The sequence below is a fragment of the Coffea arabica genome, chromosome 9c, assembly GCF_036785885.1.
Source record: "Coffea arabica cultivar ET-39 chromosome 9c, Coffea Arabica ET-39 HiFi, whole genome shotgun sequence".
NCBI classification, from domain to species: domain Eukaryota; kingdom Viridiplantae; phylum Streptophyta; class Magnoliopsida; order Gentianales; family Rubiaceae; genus Coffea; species Coffea arabica.
In genome coordinates, this window is record NC_092326.1 from 28616143 (window position 1) to 28637494 (window position 21352).

The window sequence follows — 21352 nt, forward strand, 5'->3', positions numbered from 1 at the left end:
CTCCTCGCGTGACTTAGAGTAGACCAAAATGTCGTCAATAAACACCACGACAAATCGGTCCAGGTAGGGTTTAAAAACCCTATGCATTAAGTCCATGAAGGCGGCGGGAGCATTAGTCAGTCCAAAGGGCATAACGGCGAACTCGTAATGCCCGTATCTTGAATTGAAAACAGTTTTCGGAATGTCCTCCTTCCTAATCAACAACTGGTAGTATCCCTGTCGGAGGTCCAACTTCGAGAAGACCACTGCTCCTTGCAGCTGGTCAAACAACTCGTCGATGTGGGGCAGTGGATACTTATTCTTGATCGTCACGTTGTTCAGCCCCCTATAGTCAATACACATCCTCAAAGTTCCATCCTTTTTCTTCACGAATAGAACAGGAGCTCCCCAAGGAGACTCACTCTCGTGAATGAATCCCCGCTCCAAAAGGTCTTGTAATTGCAACTTAAGCTCTTTAAGTTCTGCAGGCGCCATTCGGTAAGGGGTTTTGGAGATAGGTGCGGTTCCAGGTAAAAGATCTATTCGGAATTCTATCTCCCTTTCCGGAGGTAAGGCCACTAACTCATCAGGAAACACATCCGGAAATTCCCTCACTACGGCCACGTCTTCCACTTTTAACTTATCCGTAGGGGTGTTAATTAAGAAGGCCAAAAATTCTTACGCCCCTCTACTTATCAGTTTCCTAGCTCGAATGCCCGAAATGAGAGCAGATGAGGCTAACCTACCCCTTATATCTAACCTTAAGGTTGCCTCGCCAGGAATGCGAAATTCAACTATTTTCGTTTTACAATCCAGTTGGGCGTTATATTTGGCTAACCAGTCCATTCCCAGAATCACGTCGTACCCCTTAATGGACAAGCTAATCAGGTCTCCTAAAAACCTCCGCTCACCTACCCAAACATCGCAATCTCTATAAACCATACTAGTCACCAAACGTTGGTTCCCCGTAGGTGTACTAACCTCTAAGTCATATGGTAAGCTAGCAGGTTTTATATCGATGCCACACATGAAATCAGGGTTAACAAACGAATGAGTGGCACCAGGATCAATTAAAACTTTGGCAAAGCGGTGGAAAATAGGGATCGTACCTTCCACCACCTCGGAAGACTCTGGAATCTCGTGAGGCTCTAAAGAATATACCCTAGCCGGAACTTTTGGTTTGGATCCGTCTCCCTTGGCCGATCCAGTATTGGTCCTCGACGGTAGTTGGCTCCCTTTTCCGTCTTGTTTCAGGACCGGACATGTAGCCAGCTGATGGTCCGCACTTCCACACCGCAGGCATTTCCCCTGTTTCCTCCAGCAGTTGTCTTCGGTGTGGTTCAGCTTTCCACAGTGCCCACAGGGCCCACGAGGTGCCGAAGCCGAGCCACTCTGGGTGTTTCCCCTTTGCCCTCGCCCAGCTTGGCCGCCCCTGAACGGAGTCCCTCTACCTGGTCCAGAATGACGACCACCTCCAGTTCCTCGTCCAAACTTGGAGGGAGTGCTCTTCTCACCTTGCCCAGACGTACTCCCAGGAAATCCACGCTTCTTAGCCTGGAAGTTTCGGACCTGAAGCCGTGCACTCTCAACTCGTTGGGCTTTTTCCATAGCCTCGCTAAACGTGGTAATTTGAGCCGCCGCGAGGTCCTTCTGGATCTCAACGTTCAAGCCCTGAATGAAGCGCCTCACTCGTCTTTGCTCAGTCATGATTAATTCAGGCGCAAATTTGGACAGGCGGGTAAACTGGCTCTCATACTCCGCCACAGTCTGAGCCCCTTGCCGGAGCCGGATAAACTCGTCTTCCTTCCTCTCCTGGACTAGAGGAGGGAAAAACTTGGCATTAAACTCTCGTATAAAGTTCACCCATGTCCTCGGTGTCTGCTCTAGCTCCCATTTCTGCCTAATTACGTTCCACCAGGAACGGGCAGCTCCTTCGAGTTGAAACACGGCAAAAGTGACCTGCCGTTCGTCCGGGTAGTGTAAAGCCGCGAATATATCAACCATCTTCTCCAGCCATTTCTCGGCGACGTCAGGGTCGGGTCCCCCAATAAACTTTGGTGGGAAAAACTTTTGAAAACGCTCAAGAGCTCTATCCTCGCTCTCAACGTGGTTACCAGGATTTCCGGGGTTAGGGTTTGGGTTTTGGCCCTGTTGTTGCACTACCTGTGCAAGTAGGTTGGTCATTTGCTGCATAGCAACAGCTATTTGAACGTTGGGGTCTATCTGGGGTTCAGGATTTGGTCCAGTAGAAGCTTCCCCCGTTTCCCTAACTGGTGTGGGTTGCCTACCACGCCCACGTCCCCGTCCACTCCGTGTTCCTTCCATAAGGTATACTTGGTCTAGGCAAAAGTACTAAACCAAAGCAATAACAAAGCATATAAGTAACACTTAAGTTTTGCACAAAAACACATTTATACAGTCCAAGCATAAACACAATAACACATATATACATGCCAAACACATATATACAAGCAGTCAGTCAGGTACGGCCAAAGCACGTACGTACACAAAAGATCCACCTGCGGATAGGCCTATCAAAAGAGATTTACACATAGCTAACTCTACATCCACAACGGTTAGCTAAGGCACTATCCCTATCCCTATATACATACAAGAGCCACCACTAGCCAAAAGAAGCCTCTAAGATCAAGGTCTAATCAGTCGCCGGGGTCTGAGACCCAGGCGATGGGGTAGACTCCTCCCCAGCCTCGGCCCCAGCATATGAGGCCTCGTCACTAGACTCCTCGAGTCCGTCGTCGCATAAGTTAAGGATCGCCTCAGCACGACCCCTGACCTTACGAGCTCGCTTAGTCCCGCGCTCGCGTGCATCTCCCAACTGATCACATAGATCATCAACTCTTTCCTCGACCTCTTGCACGTCATATTCTAGCTCTTTAATACACGAGGCTTGCTTCTCATTGGTCGCCTTAGCCTGAGTCACCTCAGCTTCCAACGCAGCAACCACAGCTTCAAGCTTAGTATTTTCCTTAGCAAACTCCTCGCGTTCCTTTGCCACCGACAAAACTAGTGTATTTGGGTAGGCAAAGTTGCTACGACACCCACACTGTCGAACGCGGCTGGCCGGGCTCCAACGGACCACGGCCCCCTTCTGCCTAAGTTGATACTTAATCGGCGGCAACGTGCTACGAGGACGATCTCCTGCCGGACGGTCACTCGGGTCACCACTGGCATCCATCCTATAGCAAAGGAATAAACAACATGAATAACCTTAAAAACCATAATCAATAAAACCCTCAAGTCGAGCACTTCTATTACACCCAGGCTAATTCAAACCTACGCTCTGATACCACCTGTGACAGCCCCACCTTCCCCTAAGGCGAACCAAAGGGGTTAGCGGACTGCCTGCCCAGCTCTCGCCAGGACTAACGGTACGGTTTACGTCAATCTAAAACGTTCCGGAACATAACATCGCGCGCAAACAAGTCAAAACACAAAATAAAATAAAATAAAATAAAACGAAAACCGAAGCCGAAATTTATCTAAACCATAGCCAAGCATATATGTACAATGGAAATCAACATTTACAACCATAATGGCATGCCAAAACCATTCATTAAGGAGTACACATTCGATTTGCCTATCAAAAGGAAATGAACCCGTTATACATTAGGGTTTCACTTCAAGAGCTATACAAAAGACATTTACAAGCTCAGTATGGCAATTGACTATCCAGTCCATTTTCAAAAGCAATTATATCCCTGTAAGGAAAACAAATAACACGAAATGAGCCAAAGCCCAGTGGTATACCACCCAATAAGCAATCAAAGTCATATAAGAATGAACCTTCATTTAAAGTGCACAAATAAGCAATGAAGCAAAACGGTAAAAGGATACGGTCGGCTCTCAAGAGCCCATTTCCACGCTTGCAATCTTGAACCAACCTCATTGACTCTCCGTCAATGTTAAAATACCAAACCGTAGACAACTCTTTACTTCCATTCCTTCCACCCAACATACCCCAACCGGGCCCGCACTCCATTTCAGTAGCTTTTGGTAATACTCGAGTTTACCGGAACCAAGGGTCTCATTACCACAAGGTTCCCCAGTACAGTCCCCGTGGCATGATAATTTTCACGACCAAGCCCTCGCCGGCTCGATCCAATTAACTACCACACGGGGTTGAGCTCATAAATGCAGTAAAGACATTGGATACTCGTCTAACGACACCAAATCAGTTTCCATGAATGGAATGCAGTATCTCATATATCCAGTGCAGTATTTCAGTAAAACACAATCACTAGCCATGAATAAAATCACAAGGGGTGAGGGCGATCAAGTACACCCTCACCTCAATCATTTCCAATAACCAAGTAAGCCTTCAAGGCATCAAATACACATAGCACAAAGCCACATTATAACAAGTAAGTGAGTAGTATACTCACAAAGCAAGTAAGTGGTATTTCATGTACCACGATCACCAAGCCGTCATGCACTACCTTCACGCCTTAGAATCATGCAACACATACAATAAGACTCCATGCCGAGCCATAAACAACACCAATTCACAACCCCAATAGGGTTCTATAAACATATACAAGCATGATAGCAAACCAGAAATTAAGAAAGGGCTTTAACTTAAGCCTTGATAAGAAAACCGGTTTTGACGTCATAATGCGGTAATGGCACAACTCTCACTACAATTATCGGTTGGGGGTGTAAGACCCACCGTTTCGAAGCTATGGAACAGGGCTACAATAATGTAGAAGACCACTCAATCCAGTTCCTAACACAACTAGGTCAAATATACGAAATACTATACCAGAATTCCCAAAACAGGTTTGCAAAACGCAGAAAACTGTAATCGGTATATCTCAGTCCATACAAGTCCAAATGCCGAAATTCCAAAGGCATAAGTTAGCTAAGTCATCCATCCACATTTCATCAGAAGACACCAACTCCAAAATCCAAACCAAAACCAGTCAAAATGGCCAAATACAAACTCAGTTTTCGCATTCTGATCAAAGCAGAACAGCTACAGTAATTTCGTCATAACTCACTCTACACTAATCCAAATGCCCTGAAATTTTACAGGCACCTTATACACATCAATACCTACAACTTTCATGTTTTGAGAAAAGTCCAATTCGGCCTCTAACCCAGTGATCTAAAACCGGACAGAATTGTGGTTCAAGAACCCTAACTTTTCAAATTTCACACCAAATCCAAAATTGATTGCATTTAACCACAATTCACACTCACTAGAGTCATTTCCAACCATTACAATTCATCATACAAGCCCCCAACATCAAGATCATATTAAACCAGAAAAAATCCCAATAAAATAAAAACTTCACCAAAACTCTTCAAATCAAGAAATAAATCACATTTTCACACACTCATGCCACTTCTAAGCATCATATAACCATCATTAAAGGTAGTAGGGTGTTTCAAGCTTCACTTACCAAGAAACAGGAGAGAGGAAGATGTGGAGCACCTTAGTCCTTCAAACAAAGTTCACCAAACAACTTGCTAGCACTAGAAGGAAAGTTTTTATGGAGTGAAATCTTGTTTATGGCCTTGATTGAGATGATTTGCTAGTAGAAACTTGAAGATTGGAGAAGTTTTCCTTCTTGCAAGAGTGAGAGAGAGAGCCGGCCAAACAAGAGAGAAAAATGGTGATTTTTTGGTGAATTTTGGATATTTAATCCCTTGGTCAAATAAGTCAAGACAATGAATAGTAATTCTTAAAAGTTGAACCAATAAGAAAATGACACGTGGCACCTTATTAAATGCATTCCTATCCTTCTTTTCTCTCTCACATCAATCACTTCACACACTCTACTTATCCCTTAACACCCGATAAATTTTACACAGTATCCGAAACTTAACCTTATTGGCCGAATTTTTCCGAACTTTTCGCACTAGTGGGTCCCACGTCCACTATTTATTCTTAATTTTCTAAAATTTCACCAATGCTAGAAAAATCATCTTAAAACTATAATTGCTCATAAAATCCACTAAGAAAATATTTTTAAGCCAGAAAATGCAAAATTACGCAATTAAAGGGGAAATAAACCCTAGGAAAATATTAGGGTTTTTACGGGTTCTCACAGTTTCCACTAGTCCAATGCTAGTCGGAATTCATAGGAGGGGCTAGTCCAATGCTAGACCCAATAGGTTTTTTTTTCCTTTTTTTCATGAAGTGCATGATCACCACATATCACGCATTTTTCCTTAGTTTATCATTTGGTATGTTCCTCAAACCCCTTCCCCTTCACTTTAGGACTTGCATCTCATGCTAGTTAGGGTTCATTTGCGTGAAAATCCCCTCTTGATAAGGGAAACGAGCGAGTGTGGCTACTCGATAGCCTTAGCACGCTAGTTTTACCTTCTAATCCGAGGAAAAATCAAAGTCGAAAATTAGGTGTCATCCCCGTACCCAACTTGTTGCATTCCTCTAGGGTCATACTTTCATTGTTATCACCTACATACTATTTTAACCACATTTTTTCACATTTCTCAAACCATACTTTCTCACTACATTTTTCTTATCACGTGCTCATTTTCACCTCACAAATAGAATTCCACTTTACCTTATATATCTATTATTCTATTTTTACACACTTGCACACAAAAAACACTTGAATTTTATACAATTTCACACATGCACCTTTTTATACATTCGCACACTCGCACTTACATTTCTTGCATCTTTCATACACTTTCACACTTGCACACTTAAATTTGAACTCTCATTTGCATTAATCGACCTCTATGAGGTTTTCCTTTGTTGGCCGCCACAATTCATGTGGTTTGGGACCAAAAGCCTCACAAGAGACATCATAGAATTTAGGATTGCATTTTCCTTTCCGTTTTGCATTCATATAGTCATATCCAACGTGCGATACATACATTGGGTAGAAAATTAGGAAAGGTAAGGTTAAGTCGCGCAACTAGCCTTGGCTAGGTCAAAGGGGTGCCTTGGATTCTATCCTTGCCTTCCCCTTTGTCAAACGTGACTCCCGAACCTTTTTCTTTGGCTTACGTGGACTAGGAGTCGTTTTTAAAAGGGTTTTACTACTTTGTCTTTTAAAAATTTTTTTTTAGGTGACTTGGTACACCTTTAATCATTACCAAGTGGCGACTCCAATTCCTCATTCAAAAACCCTTTTTAAAAACTATTTTTTGGGTCAAATCGTCGCTTTCTTCAAGTCCCATATTAGACCCATATCTTTTTCAACTCACAAAAAATCATTTTTCAATCAAAAATTGAATCAAAAACATCTTTCTCAAACCATTTATTTTTCTTATCAAAAATGGGGCGCGACATCCGTCTTTTGAGATTATGTGGCCTAGAAATGATATTTTCTCTAGTCAGAACTCGCACTTACTAAATTTGACGAATAGTTGATGCTCTCTTAGGGTTTGCAATACCATTCTCAAATGTCACTCATGCTCCTCCTTAGTCTTTGAATACACCAAAATATCATCAATGAATACCAGTACAAGTTGGTCCAAATAGGGTTTAAACACCCGATGCATTAAATCCATGAATGCTATTGGGGCATTAGTTAATCCAAAAGGCATCACTGCAAACTCATAATACCCATATTGAGTGTTAAAAGCAATTTTTGGCACATCCTTCTTCTTAATCCTTAACTGATACTATCCTTGTGTAGGATTTAATTTAGAAAACGTCACAGCCCCTTGCAATTGGTCAAATAATTTGTCAATGTCGGGCAAAGGATAATTATTCTTAATAGTCATCGCATTTAAGCCCCGATAATTGATACACAATTGTAAACTCCCGTCTTTCTTCTTAACAAAGAGCACTGGAGTGCCCTAAGGTGATTCACTTTCTTGTATAAATCTCCACTCTAGCAAATCCTACAATTGCAGTTTCAATTCTATAAATTCAGCGGGCGCCATCCGATAAGGGGTTTTTGAGATAGGTATAGTTCTAGATACTAAATCAATCTTAAATTCTCTCTCTCTCTCAGGAGGCAATGACATTAATTCATCAGAAAAAACATCAAGATACTCATTTATCACGGCACATCCTGCAATTTAATCTTATCTCCTGGGGTGTTAATTAAAAATTCTAGATATCCCTATGCCCCCTTATTCAACAATTTTCTTACTCGAATTTCTGAAATAAGGGCAGATGAGGTTAAAGTACCCCTCACATCTAGTTTTAAGGTTGCTTCACTTGGTATGCAAAACTCAATTGCCTTCGTTCTGTAATCTAACCGAGAACAATAGCGGGTCAACCAATCCATTCCTATAATAATGTCATACCCATTAATGGCTAGATTTATAAGGTATACTATCAATTTTCACTCACCAACCCACATTTTACAGTTTCTATACACCTCGTTAGCAAGCAAATACTGATCACTTGCAGGTGTTTTCACTTCTAAATCATATGGTAATCTCTCAGCTTTCACATCAATGGCACAATTAAAATTAAGGTTCACAAAAGAGTGAGTGGCACCAGACTCTATCAAAATCTTAGCCAAACGATAAAAAACAGGGATCGTACCTTCTATCACCTCAGATGGGTTAGGCACTTGGTGTTGGTTTAGGGCATATACTCTGGCTAGCACCCTAAGCTTGTTCCCTCCTACATTTGTCTGCCTAGGGTTCGACCTGTCTGTCTGCTAGGTCTCACTAGTGAGTGGACAGGTTGCAAACTGGTGTTCAGCATTCCCGCATCGTAAACACTTCCATGCCTTTCGCTAACAATTGTCCTCAGTATGATTTGACTTTCTACAATATCCACAAGATAAACGAGGAGTTGATGTGTGGCCTTCTTGCGAGGCATCTTTTGGTTGTCTTCTTCCACCTTGGGTTCCACTCAGAGACATTCCTCTGGATGTCCCTGGAAGTTTCACACCACCGGCCCTTTTCCCATCTTAGAAGGTGGCATACTCTGATCACCTTTGCCATGTCCATGGTTACTACTAGGTACACCTCTTCTCTTTGCATGGAAAGCCTTTACCTATGCTTTCGCATTCTCAATCCTTTGGATCTTCTCAAGAATTTTTGTAAATGTATTAATTTGAGCTGCCGCCAAAGCCTGTTGAATTTTCACATTCAACCCCTGTATAAAACGCCTTATTCTTCTCTGCTTCATAGTTACCAATTTGGGAGCAAATTTGGACAACTTGGTGAATGACTTTCATAATCGGACACACTTAAGACTCCCTGACGCAACCTAATAAAATCATCCTCCCTCTTCTCTTGGACTAAAGGTGGGAGATATTTCTCATTAAACTCTCATACAAAATTTAACCAAGCCCACGCCGTCTGTTCCTCCTCCTACTTAGTCTGTGAGAACCCTTACTTAGGAATAAAATTCTCCCACAAATTACTTACATTATCCTATAACTAGATCACTCACAACACTTCCCTTGCATTGCACTTTATTGTTCTTACTTGAATTGTAACATTTCCTAGACTTGGCAAATTTTTTTTTATTTAGTTCATTAGATATATTTGGCCAAGTATTCATTTATTTGTGGTAGGGGCTTTATATGATAGTTTAAAGGTGTTAAATAGGTATTGGTACATTTGGAGGGTAGAAATATCATTAGTCAAAGATTAAGGGAAGAAAGGGCCAAGTTTGAGCCAAGTGGCAAAGCCCTAACCACACATCTTGTTTGACCAAAGGATTAGAGGAAATTTAAACCAAACTTGGCTCCATTTTTCTTCATGTTGGCTGGCCATCTTGAAGCTTCTCAAGGAAGGAAGAAAACTCCATCTTCTTGCTATTACAACCTTAGTTTGATCTTGAACAAAAATCATAAGAGAAAGAGCTTGAGTTGGTGAGTGATTTACCTTGAACCCTAGGGTGTGCTTCAAGCCTAGAACTTTGGTGATTGGTTGTTTGTTTTGGTGCTTCAAGTTTCATATAAGAGAGGTACATGAAATCTTAAATCCTAGTTTTCTTGTGTTATATGAAATGTTTTAAGTTTTAATGGCAAACTAGAAGTTGTTTGAGTGATGTTTGTGGTAAATCTCCTTGAACTAAACAAGCGGTAGTAGGGTTGGTTAGGTTGTCTACCATGTGTTTGATGTTTTGTCTAATCCTTGTTCATGGTTTTTCTTGAAGTATTAACATGTTTTAGACCCTTTCTTAGTTAAAGATAACACTTGACATGTTGTTTAAGTGAAAAACAAGGTTAGGATGAAGGTTGGTGTTACATGAAGAACTAGTGGACTGTTTTGTTTCTCTTGGGTTGACCGATTTTGTAGGAGAGGTTTCTCTTTGATATTGTGGTTCATTTACATCTTTTTTAAGCCTAAGAATCTTGGATAAGCATTGGTTTAAGGTTTGGTATGAGTTAAAATGAAAATTAAGCAAGAAAAGGGGTTGTTATGAGCTAATAGTGGACTGATTTGGCTCCTTTGGTTGGCTAGACTGTTTTGATCCTCTTAATTATGTTGTATATTACATTTTGAGCTCCAATGGTATTAGATAACTTGCTCCCCTATATATGAACCCTAGGGGATTGATTTGGATGAATTTGAACCAAAATAAGTAAAGATAGCATCAAGAACTAGTGCAACTTTGCTAAAGTTTTACGGCTGATTAGAACTGAAAAATAGCCAAATTGTTCGAGCTACTAGTACTAATAGGAGACAAACTAGAGTGTGTATTTGCCACCGTTGGAAAGCCCTGTGTGTCTAGTTTTCGACGCCACTGACAAAACCTGAGTCCGTCCTTCCTACAGTGAGATATAGTCATTTTCCTAAGACTGCATAGGCCCGACTGTTTTACCCGCGAAGAACATTTTGAGTTTGAATGAAACTTTTCTTTTGCCCAACTTTCTTGCACTTGTTAAACTTGTTTTTTCATGAAATTTTACTGCATTTTGGGTCTAACTTGTATGGTGAATTGAGTAGATTTAACCACTCACATGGTCACCTAATGAGCTCACATTTAGGTTGGAATTGAACCTAGTTTGTTAATGATTTCACTCGTTGCCCTAGAATTGGTAAATAGTGGTGAACGTAACCAAGGGACTTGACGTTTGAACACTACGTTGCTTGACAAGTGAGTGTTCCACTACCTGTTAACTGTCTATGTGAAATATCTGAATACTGGATTTGCGACTGTTTGAGCCAAACATTATTTTGATAAAAATTGAGGTGAGTGTGTACTTTATCTCACTCGACCTCCCTTGTTTCCACTGAGGCTCTGTATACTGCTATTATGAGATATGATTTCTCTATATGTGACTGTGTTTGAGTTGTTTGGACGATATCCCATCAACTACTACTACTGTTTGGGTACCCAACTTTATAGGTGAATCGGTCGTATCGAGCCGGTAAGGGCTTGGTCGAGAAGGCCGATAAACCTTGGGGACTGTTTACTGAAAACTAGAAACTGGTATACTCGAGTATTACTTAGTTACTGTTTGAGGAGTTCGGGCCCGGTAAGGGGGTTGACTGGTGGACGGGAATTGGAGAAAGTGGAGTTCTACGGACATTGTATTCTTTAAATGCAAACATTGACGGAGAGTCAACAGACTCTCGTATGATCAAGCTCAAGTGGCTTTGGCTTTTGGAAGCCACTCGTATTCTTGAATTGAACTGTGATTAAATTGTTTTAGTACAATACTGTGTTTATACTGACTGGAGTTCGGGCCCGGTAGAGGAATGTTGGGTGGAAAGAATGGAAGTAAAGTGGAGCCTACGGTTAGTTACATGGTAAACATTGACGGAGGGTCAATGAAGTCCGATCAAGTATACAAGCGAGGAAAGGGGCTCTTGAGAGCCATCCGTATCCTTTTACCAATTCTGTTGATGTGTGCTCTTGGTTTACTTCCTACTAGATAAATTGGAATGAAATACTATGTGCTTATATGAACTTCGTTGCTTGAAGTGGTAGTATCTCATTGGGCGTAAGCTCACTCTATTCCTTTTGTTTTCCTTACAGGAGTTTGAATACTGTTGGAAAGGCTATGAACGTTGGTTGCCGAGTTGAGCTTATGTGAACATATTTTGAATAGCTCCTTTTGAGCAAAATCCTGAGTGCATTTTGATCCAACCAATTCGTTGAGTTGTAATTTGCAAACCGTACATGTATAAACTTGTTGGATAACTTTTGTATGCTACTTTGGCTTGTAAATGCTTACTTTCAAGGTGTATATGTTTGATTGATGTTTGGTGGGATTTCGGACAGATTCGGATTTCAAACGGCGAAAGGAAAAATTTTGGCGGGAAAGAACAGGATCGAATCTAGCCAGGAATCCGGCCAGAAATTGGCCGGATTGGCGGTCGGATTGCCTTGGGATTTTTTGAAATCCAGCTTTGCTCTTCGGCCGAAAATCCGACCGGATTCTGACGTGGCAGACACTATTCATGTTCAGCTCCGATTTTTATTTTTTTATTATTTTGTGATTTTGACTTGTTTAAGCGCGCTTGTATATTTCGAAACGTTTTAGGTCGCTTTGAACTGTCCTGTTAGTCCTGGCGAGAGTTGGACATGCAGTCCGCTAACCCCTTTCACTACAAGAAAATTGGTCATCAGTGACAACTTTTCTCTGTGACGAAAAAAAGTTGTCACAAAAGTGGATCCTTTATTGACGACTTTCTAACTCGTCACAAACCTCTAATGGGAGCCAACTCATTTGTGACGACTTTAAGTCGTCACTAGTAAATTCCCGCCAAGATTTAGCAAGAGCGCGGGAGTGTTTAGAACACACAATAGTGACGACATTAAGAACATCATCACTATTGCTTGGCCTATTTACGGACGACTTTTTGTTGTCGTCACTGATCACTAAAAAAAAAGTTATTAGTGACAACATTTTGTAGTGATAACAATAGGTCGTCACAAAAGGAGCTTCTTTAGTCGCGACACCTAAAGTTGTCACAATTGCATCAAAGCAACTAAATGTTTATTGACGACCCGTTATTTTCGTCACAAACTACACTGCAAGAAATATGGTCATTAGTGACGACAAAAGTCGTCACAAAACGTGGTTGTTTAGTGATGACAAGGAAAGTTGTCATAATTGCTCAAAGCAACTAAGTCTTCAGTGACGACCTTGAAAAAGTTGTCACTAAAATGCTCTATATAGTGACAACTTCTAATATCGTCACTGTCACTCTACCGATTCGGATTTAGTGACAAGAATTGATCGTCACTGTTAAAGTACTTATTTCTAAGTCACTTTCATTAATTCTACTATGCCACCCTAACTTTTGCGATTTAGCCCCAAATGTTGTAAAAAATTCCATTAATTCCATTATGATACCTTAACTTTTACAATTTAGCCCCATATGTGGTACACCGATTTCTTTAATTCTATTATTACTCCCTAACTTTTGTAATTTAGCCCCATATGTAATTCACCAATTTCATTAATTCTACTATGGCACTCTAACTTTTGCAATTTAACCCCCATATGTAATACACCAATTTTATTATTTCTATTATGGCACCCTAACTTTTACAATTTAGCCCCTATTTTTTTATTAGGAAATTGTGAATGGTATCTTGATAAACTATGCATAAATATTTTATAATTTTCTCAAATTTAAGTAATAATTTGTTATAAACTCTAAAGATATATCTTTCATTACAATAGTTATAAGGCAGACAAGTCTTTTTATCAATGGAATAAGAAATTTATGCCAGATTTATCCTTTGTACTACATGCCAAGTAGTATTAGCAAAGGAATAACAAAGTACTACAAAGTAATTAACAAAATAGCCTTCAGGGAGTGTAGTTTATGGGCAAATGAGCATTATCTATTCAAAGTACCAACTTTTTATGGGCATTTTACTCTCAAACATATAATTTATGATAAATTTAGAAATGTTTGTAAGTAAAATTCAAAAAGTGTTACACTGATTTCTTACAAAACGAAAACTGGCAGGTTATCTTTTCAACATAAATTAAATTTTTTTTAAAAAAAGAAATGGCCCATAAAGTACCAACTCTTTGTGGGTTTCCTCCATTACATGAATAAATATTCTGCTCTTTATGGGCATTAATTTATGTTAAATACATAAATGTTTGTAAGTAAAATTCAAAAAGTGTTGCACTAATATTTTTATGGAAGGGAAACTGGTAGGTTTTGTATTTAACATAAATTAAATATGTGAAAGCAAAAAAAAAAGAAATTACCCATAAATCTATGTCTTGCAAATGTATACTAGTAAAATAGTTTCAAACAAAATTAAACATTAAAATAAACTGTAATTTATACACATTAAAATATTTGTAATTTATACACATTTTGCAACTACTACTTTGTGTTTTCTCTGTAATGAATTTTTTAACTATTGAGAACTTAAGTTTTGTCTTGCAAATCTATACTAGTACAATAGTTTTAAACAAAATTAAACATTAAAATAAATGTTTCAAAAAGAACAAAAGTACATTTATCACTTGCGGTAATGTAACAAAATTTTCTCAACCATTATCAATATTTTTCACAAAAGTATTAAAAACTAGCAATTGACAATATTAAAAACTAGCAATTTAATTAGTGACGACTTTTCTTGTCATTATAATCTTGAATAAATTAGTGATAACATTATGTCATCACTAAATTTTCTTTGATTTTGACTTAACAATAATGTCTTATTAATAGCATTTGATTATTTTTAATGAAAGTCTGTTATAACCATAGAATTTGACTTTCGTTATTTTCAATTAATGATGTACTTTAGTGCTGCAATTATAAAAAATTGCAGGGCTAAAATATTTGCAAATTATAAAAGTATATTTTCACTTATATGTAATTAACAAATTTTGCCACCTATATTGATGAAAATTTGTGTTTTTGTACTAAAAAATAAAGAATAATACTATAACAATAAAATCTATGCTTCAAACCAAATTAAAAATAAAAAAAAAGCATTGTGTTTTTGTAATCATTATGTGTTCTCTAATGATTTTAACTGTTATATACTTATGAGCCTCCTTGTTAATTTAATTTTCTTGTATATGTAATAACTTCATTAGAATAAAAATAATTGAATAAATAAATAATTCATTAGTGTAAATAAACTTGTGACTACTTAACTTAGAATGATTATCAGTTAATTTGACATGAAAATTTGTGCCCAAGTTTTTTGGATATTGTTTGAGTTATGGGCGAAATCATCTCTACTAAAATTATTTTAGTTGTGAATACCATTACTTTATTTTTTTTATTGTGCAAGATAAAGGTTTTCAGCGGAGTTGGTGGTGGAAACGAGTTTGAGAGATTGAGTTTGGGGACGAAGGTGAAGGTTTTAATTAGCTATAGTGGTAGGAGTGGATCCCCTTCTTCATCCACCTCTTCCACCGAGATTAACCCATCTAACTCCACTTCCTTCAACCACCAAAACGGTGGTCCTGCTCCCCACCGCATCGCTGCCGGAGCAAATAACTCCGACTCGATGCACTCCTGGTGGGATTCCATATCAAAAGCCCGCACTCGAATCCATCTCCTCTCCACTCTTCTCCCCGAAACCTCCTTAGTTCTCTCGTTCCTTGCCGACTCCGACCGCCCTGCCCGCTCCCTCCTACTCTCTTCCGCCGCCTATTCTTCCATCTCATCTTCCCTCTCCTCCCCTTCATCCGGCTCCGACGACGACTCTCTTTGCCTGTGGCTATACGACACCTTCCTCTCCGCTGACTCCGAACTGTAACGACCCCACCTCCCCCTAAGGCGTACCAGAGGGTTCGGCGGGCCGCCTGCCCAGCTCTCGCCGGGACTCAGTCGTTCGCTACAGTTCTCAGTTAAAAATTGAAATAAATCACTAGAATAAATAGGGCATTGATCCAAACTTAAAGCGAAACTTATATACATTGCCAACCCAAAAGAGAATATAAACATCAAATATACAAGGGTTCTCAATCCTTCATACGTCCAGCCCGTGCGAAGCACTAGGCGAGAACCGCTACAAAAGAAACAAAAGAAACAAAACTAGATTGGCTAGTCTATCTCAAGCTCACGTCCTCGCTCGCCTTCCCCTGTAAGGAAAACAAAACTAAAGGAATGAGCTAAAAGCCCAGTGAGGTTCCGAACACATAATCAGATATTCAATCCAATACATTAAACATGGAGTATCAATAATTCAAGAAACATTTACAATGGAAAGCGATAGTAACACATTCATTAAAAGGATACGGCTCACAAGGAGCAATTCGTTATTTCATTCATTCGTTCTCCTGACATTTCCCCTTATTCCTCCAATCATTAGAAAATGCATTTTTCGTTTATCAATAAACCCTCGTTCGTTCGTTCGTTCGTTCATTCATTCATTCACCCCCGTCCTGACCGTTGGCCAGTCTCCACCAACCTACACGGTAATACTCGAGTATACCAAACGTTCACCCAAGTCCCTAATCGCCCGACCGAGTCCGCTTCTGGCTCGAGACGACCGGTAACAAGGGGCAATGGCCAGTTCAGCCCAAAAGGCTTACATTCATGCGCAAGTAACATTTCAATCATTAAATCCTTGAAAATTGCACAGTTATTTAGGTCGAGTGCGATAAAGTACACACTCGCCTAGAAAGCTCATTTTGGAAATCATTAAAAGCAATTAACACATTAGCAAATGATAACAACAAGCCATAAAGTCAAATAAGGAACACTCACCTAGATATGCAAAATAACATGCAAAATCCTTCCGGATATTACCCTTAGTCACCAATGAAACCTAAGGTTGAACAAGAGAACATATTACAGTTTATCGAGCAAAACATTTAAGGGAAACGAAGATACCCGACTAATTAAGAGTAAAACGTGTAAAGATGACTTTCAAGTAAGAAGAGGGTTGTTTGAACCCAAGGATGAAAAATCATGTTTTAAAATGGAAAACCGGTCATGGTATTGGCCTAACAAAAGTATACAAGTTCAAATAGAAACCTAGACCTCGGGCTAAAATTTGGGCAGCACGCCCTTTGTGTTTACCTAATTTTTCAGCCATTTTGGCTTCATTATTTTTCCTCAACCACAACCCAACATCACACATAAGCAATTCAAGTCAAGAGTCGTTCCATAGGCTCACAATATCATAAGAATAAGAAATACAGTAATAACAAGTGCAGAAATTCAATTTAGCAAAAGACAGATTTGACGTATGAAAGCGGAAATAACGTATCCGAGGCTACGCTTATCGGATTAAGATGTAACCTATGCCGTTTCGAAGCTAAGACTCAGGGTTACAATGTTCATGAAGGTCACTTAGTCCAGTTTCTAATGTAACTTGGTCAAATTCTCGAATTACTAAACCAGAAACCAATTCGTCGGCTGTTTAAACGCAGAACACTGTAATGGACATAACTCAGAGTACACAAGTCCGAATCAGGTGTTCTTAGAGGCATTTGAAAGCTAATTCAGAATACTAAAACTTTCGTGTTTTGGAAAAAAGCTAAATCAGAATGGATCCTAGTCGAAAAACGTGATAAACTGGACTTAACTGATCACACGGACTGCTTGGGAAATACTTAAAACAGTAAGGGTATTTCGGACTTTTCATGACCTACGTTGCTCCGATTGAGCTGAAATTTACAGGCACCTACAAAATACCATTCTCTACAACTTTCCTTCTTTGACCCAAGGCCAATTCGGCCTCTAACATGCAGTTACCAAACCGGACAGAATGGAAGCTAGAATTTCCAGAAATCTGAAATTTGTAGTTTCTAGTGCAACTTTCCCCAATTTCTCACTTCTCACACTACCAAAACATCTTATACAACATTAATTGTAACATACAAGCATCATACAACAAGTTGGGTAGAATTTCCCAAACCCTAGTTCATCATATAAAGAGGGAAAAAACTTCCAAACATGCTAGCATCCATGATTCCACTACTACTCAAGTTACTAGACTTAATTTAACCAAGATTGAAAGAAAAATTTAGAGAGATATCATCTTCCTTACCTTAATATGAGTTCTCCAAGTGTAGCCCAAGCCTTCTCTTTCCAAAATTTCACCACCAAACACTAGCTAATCACTCAAGGAGAAGTTTAATCGGTTTAGTTCTTTTGATTTCTCACTTTGTAGCTTGAATCAAGAAGAAATGAAGAAAGTTCACTCTTGTTCTTCTCCTCTCTCTCTCTCAGCTCCCTTGGCAGAAATATGAAGAGGTATGAAGATAAGCTGTCTTATATTAAAGCCAAAAGGATTAGAACTAATGGTGTCCACAAATTGCCCAACACTTGGCCTAATCTTGGCTACTAATTTTTCTCTTTCTTTCCCTTGCTTATGAGCCACAAATTTTGGTCAAGCTTGCTGCCAAGAGAGAAGATATTTTGCTCAAGTTCAATAAATTTGTTTGGTAAGAAAAAATGGTAGTCAAGTGGTGCGTTCAAACGGTAGTGCGCGGGACCCGCCGGTTCGCGCCGTTTTTCTTAAAAACTCACGTACTAGGGTTTTTACTTCCCATTCACTAACCTTATATCATTGCTACCAATCACATATTATTTCTCACTTAAAAGTCACTTTTAATCCTCAAATTTAATCCTTACTCTGTACCGAAAATTCTTCCGGCGAAAAATCGCGAAAACCCTAATTTTGCTCCAAACTTTAAACCGAAGCGTAAAACCCTATTTTCTAGGTTTATCTACACTTAATGTGAAATATTTGGGTAGTGGCCTTTGGTAAATACTAATTTTCAAATAAAAGGGTATTTTTGAGGAAAAAATACAAGGAATTTGCGAGTCCTCACATTCTCTCCCCCTTAAAAAATTTCGCCCTCGAAATTTTACCTTCAGTTGCCTCAGACGAGTCCGGAACTTGTCGGTTGTCTAAAGCAAATACACAAATACATATCAAGTTGGACAGATAACCATGTACATACAGGTATACTAACGTCATGGAGTAACAATATACAGGTAAATCAAAAGGAGAAGGTGAAGTCGTCCCAGTATCAGCCCGTTCGGTCTCTCACGTCACTTACTATCCAAACTAGATGTCCCTGACCTCTTGTGCTCATTCTAGTCAGACAAAGTCTGTTCATGTTCCCAAAATACAAGTCTCAAGTATTTAGCAGCACCTCAACTATAGAGTACTCAGGCACGAGAATCCGAAATAAGATAATTCACATCTCGAGCTGCAGTCCCAAGAGTAAACGATCTACAATCGGAATTCCTACCTGACATACCTATCTATGGTCCTCAGATACCATTAGAAAGATTTAAGGCCTATAACATTCGCAATTCATAGCTTCACTTAGTCCCTCATACTTATTCACCACTTAGTCCAGGGTCACTCCACGTAGAAACCACGCGAAGCAACTATAAATTTTATCCCTCAATCGCTTAACTTTTAAGTCCAATCAAATCCCACAGTCCGGTATCCTAATCTTTAATCTAGGATACACTACAGAGATCTGAAGCCTAAGCTCTGATACCACTTGTAACGACCCCACCTCCCCCTAAGGCGTACCAGAGGGTTCGGCGGGCCGCCTGCCCAGCTCTCGCCGGGACTCAGTCGTTCGCTACAGTTCTCAATTAAAAATTGAAATAAATCACTAGAATAAATAGGGCATTGATCCAAACTTAAAGCGAAACTTATATACATTGCCAACCCAAAAGAGAATATAAACATCAAATATACAAGGGTTCTCAATCCTTCATACGTCCAGCCCGTGCGAAGCACTAGGCGAGAACCGCTACAAAAGAAACAAAAGAAACAAAACTAGATTGGCTAGTCTATCTCAAGCTCACGTCCTCGCTCGCCTTCCCCTGTAAGGAAAACAAAACTAAAGGAATGAGCTAAAAGCCCAGTGAGGTTCCGAACACATAATCAGATAATCAATCCAATACATTAAACATGGAGTATCAATAATTCAAGAAACATTTACAATCGAAAGCGATAGTAACACATTCATTAAAAGGATACGGCTCACAAGGAGCAATTCGTTATTTCGTTCATTCGTTCTCCTGACATTTCCCCTTATTCCTCCAATCATTAGAAAATGCATTTTTCGTTTATCAATAAACCCTCGTTCGTTCGTTCGTTCATTCATTCATTCATTCACCCCCGTCCTGACCGTTGGCCAGTCTCCACCAACCTACACGGTAATACTCGAGTATACCAAACGTTCACCCAAGTCCCTAATCGCCCGACCGAGTCCGCTTCTGGCTCGAGACGACCGGTAACAAGGGGCAATGGCCAGTTCAGCCCAAAAGGCTTACATTCATGCGCAAGTAACATTTCAATCATTAAATCCTTGAAAATTGCACAGTTATTTAGGTCGAGTGCGATAAAGTACACACTCGCCTAGAAAGCTCATTTTGGAAATCATTAAAAGCAATTAACACATTAGCAAATGATAACAACAAGCCATAAAGTCAAATAAGGAACACTCACCTAGATATGCAAAATAACATGCAAAATCCTTCCGGATATTACCCTTAGTCACCAATGAAACCTAAGGTTGAACAAGAGAACATATTACAGTTTATCGAGCAAAACATTTAAGGGAAACGAAGATACCCGACTAATTAAGAGTAAAACGTGTAAAGATGACTTTCAAGTAAGAAGAGGGTTGTTTGAACCCAAGGATGAAAAATCATGTTTTAAAATGGAAAACCGGTCATGGTATTGGCCTAACAAAAGTATACAAGTTCAAATAGAAACCTAGACCTCGGGCTAAAATTTGGGCAGCACGCCCTTTGTGTTTACCTAATTTTCCAGCCATTTTGGCTTCATTATTTTTCCTCAACCACAACCCAACATCACACATAAGCAATTCAAGTCAAGAGCCGTTCCATAGGCTCACAATATCATAAGAATAAGAAATACAGTAATAACAAGTGCAGAAATTCAATTTAGCAAAAGACAGATTTGACGTATGAAAGCGGAAATAACGTATCCGAGGCTACGCTTATCGGATTAAGACGTAACCTATGCCGTTTCGAAGGTAAGACTCAGGGTTACAATGTTCATGAAGGTCACTTAGTCCAGTTTCTAATGTAACTTGGTCAAATTCTCGAATTACTAAACTAGAAACCAATTCGTCGGCTGTTTAAACGCAGAACACTGTAATGGACATAACTCAGAGTACACAAGTCCGAATCAGGTGTTCTTAGAGGCATTTGAAAGCTAATTCAGAATACTAAAACTTTCATGTTTTGGAAAAAAGCTAAATCAGAATGGATCCTAGTCGAAAAATGTGATAAACTGGACTTAACTGATCACACGGACTGCTTGGGAAATACTTAAAACAGTAAGGGTATTTCGGACTTTTCATGACCTACGTTGCTCCGATTGAGCTGAAATTTACAGGCACCTACAAAATACCATTCTCTACAACTTTCCTTCTTTGACCCAAGGCCAATTCGGCCTCTAACATGCAGTTACCAAACCGGACAGAATGGAAGCTAGAATTTCCAGAAATCTGAAATTTGTAGTTTCTAGTGCAACTTTCCCCAATTTCTCACTTCTCAC

At 39.6% G+C, this 21352-nt stretch overlaps 1 pseudogene; it reads left to right on the plus strand.

Annotated features, from left to right (window-relative positions):
* The window catches only part of LOC140014165 (uncharacterized), a 36672-nt pseudogene that overhangs the window by 13218 nt on the left and 2102 nt on the right, over positions 1-21352 (plus strand).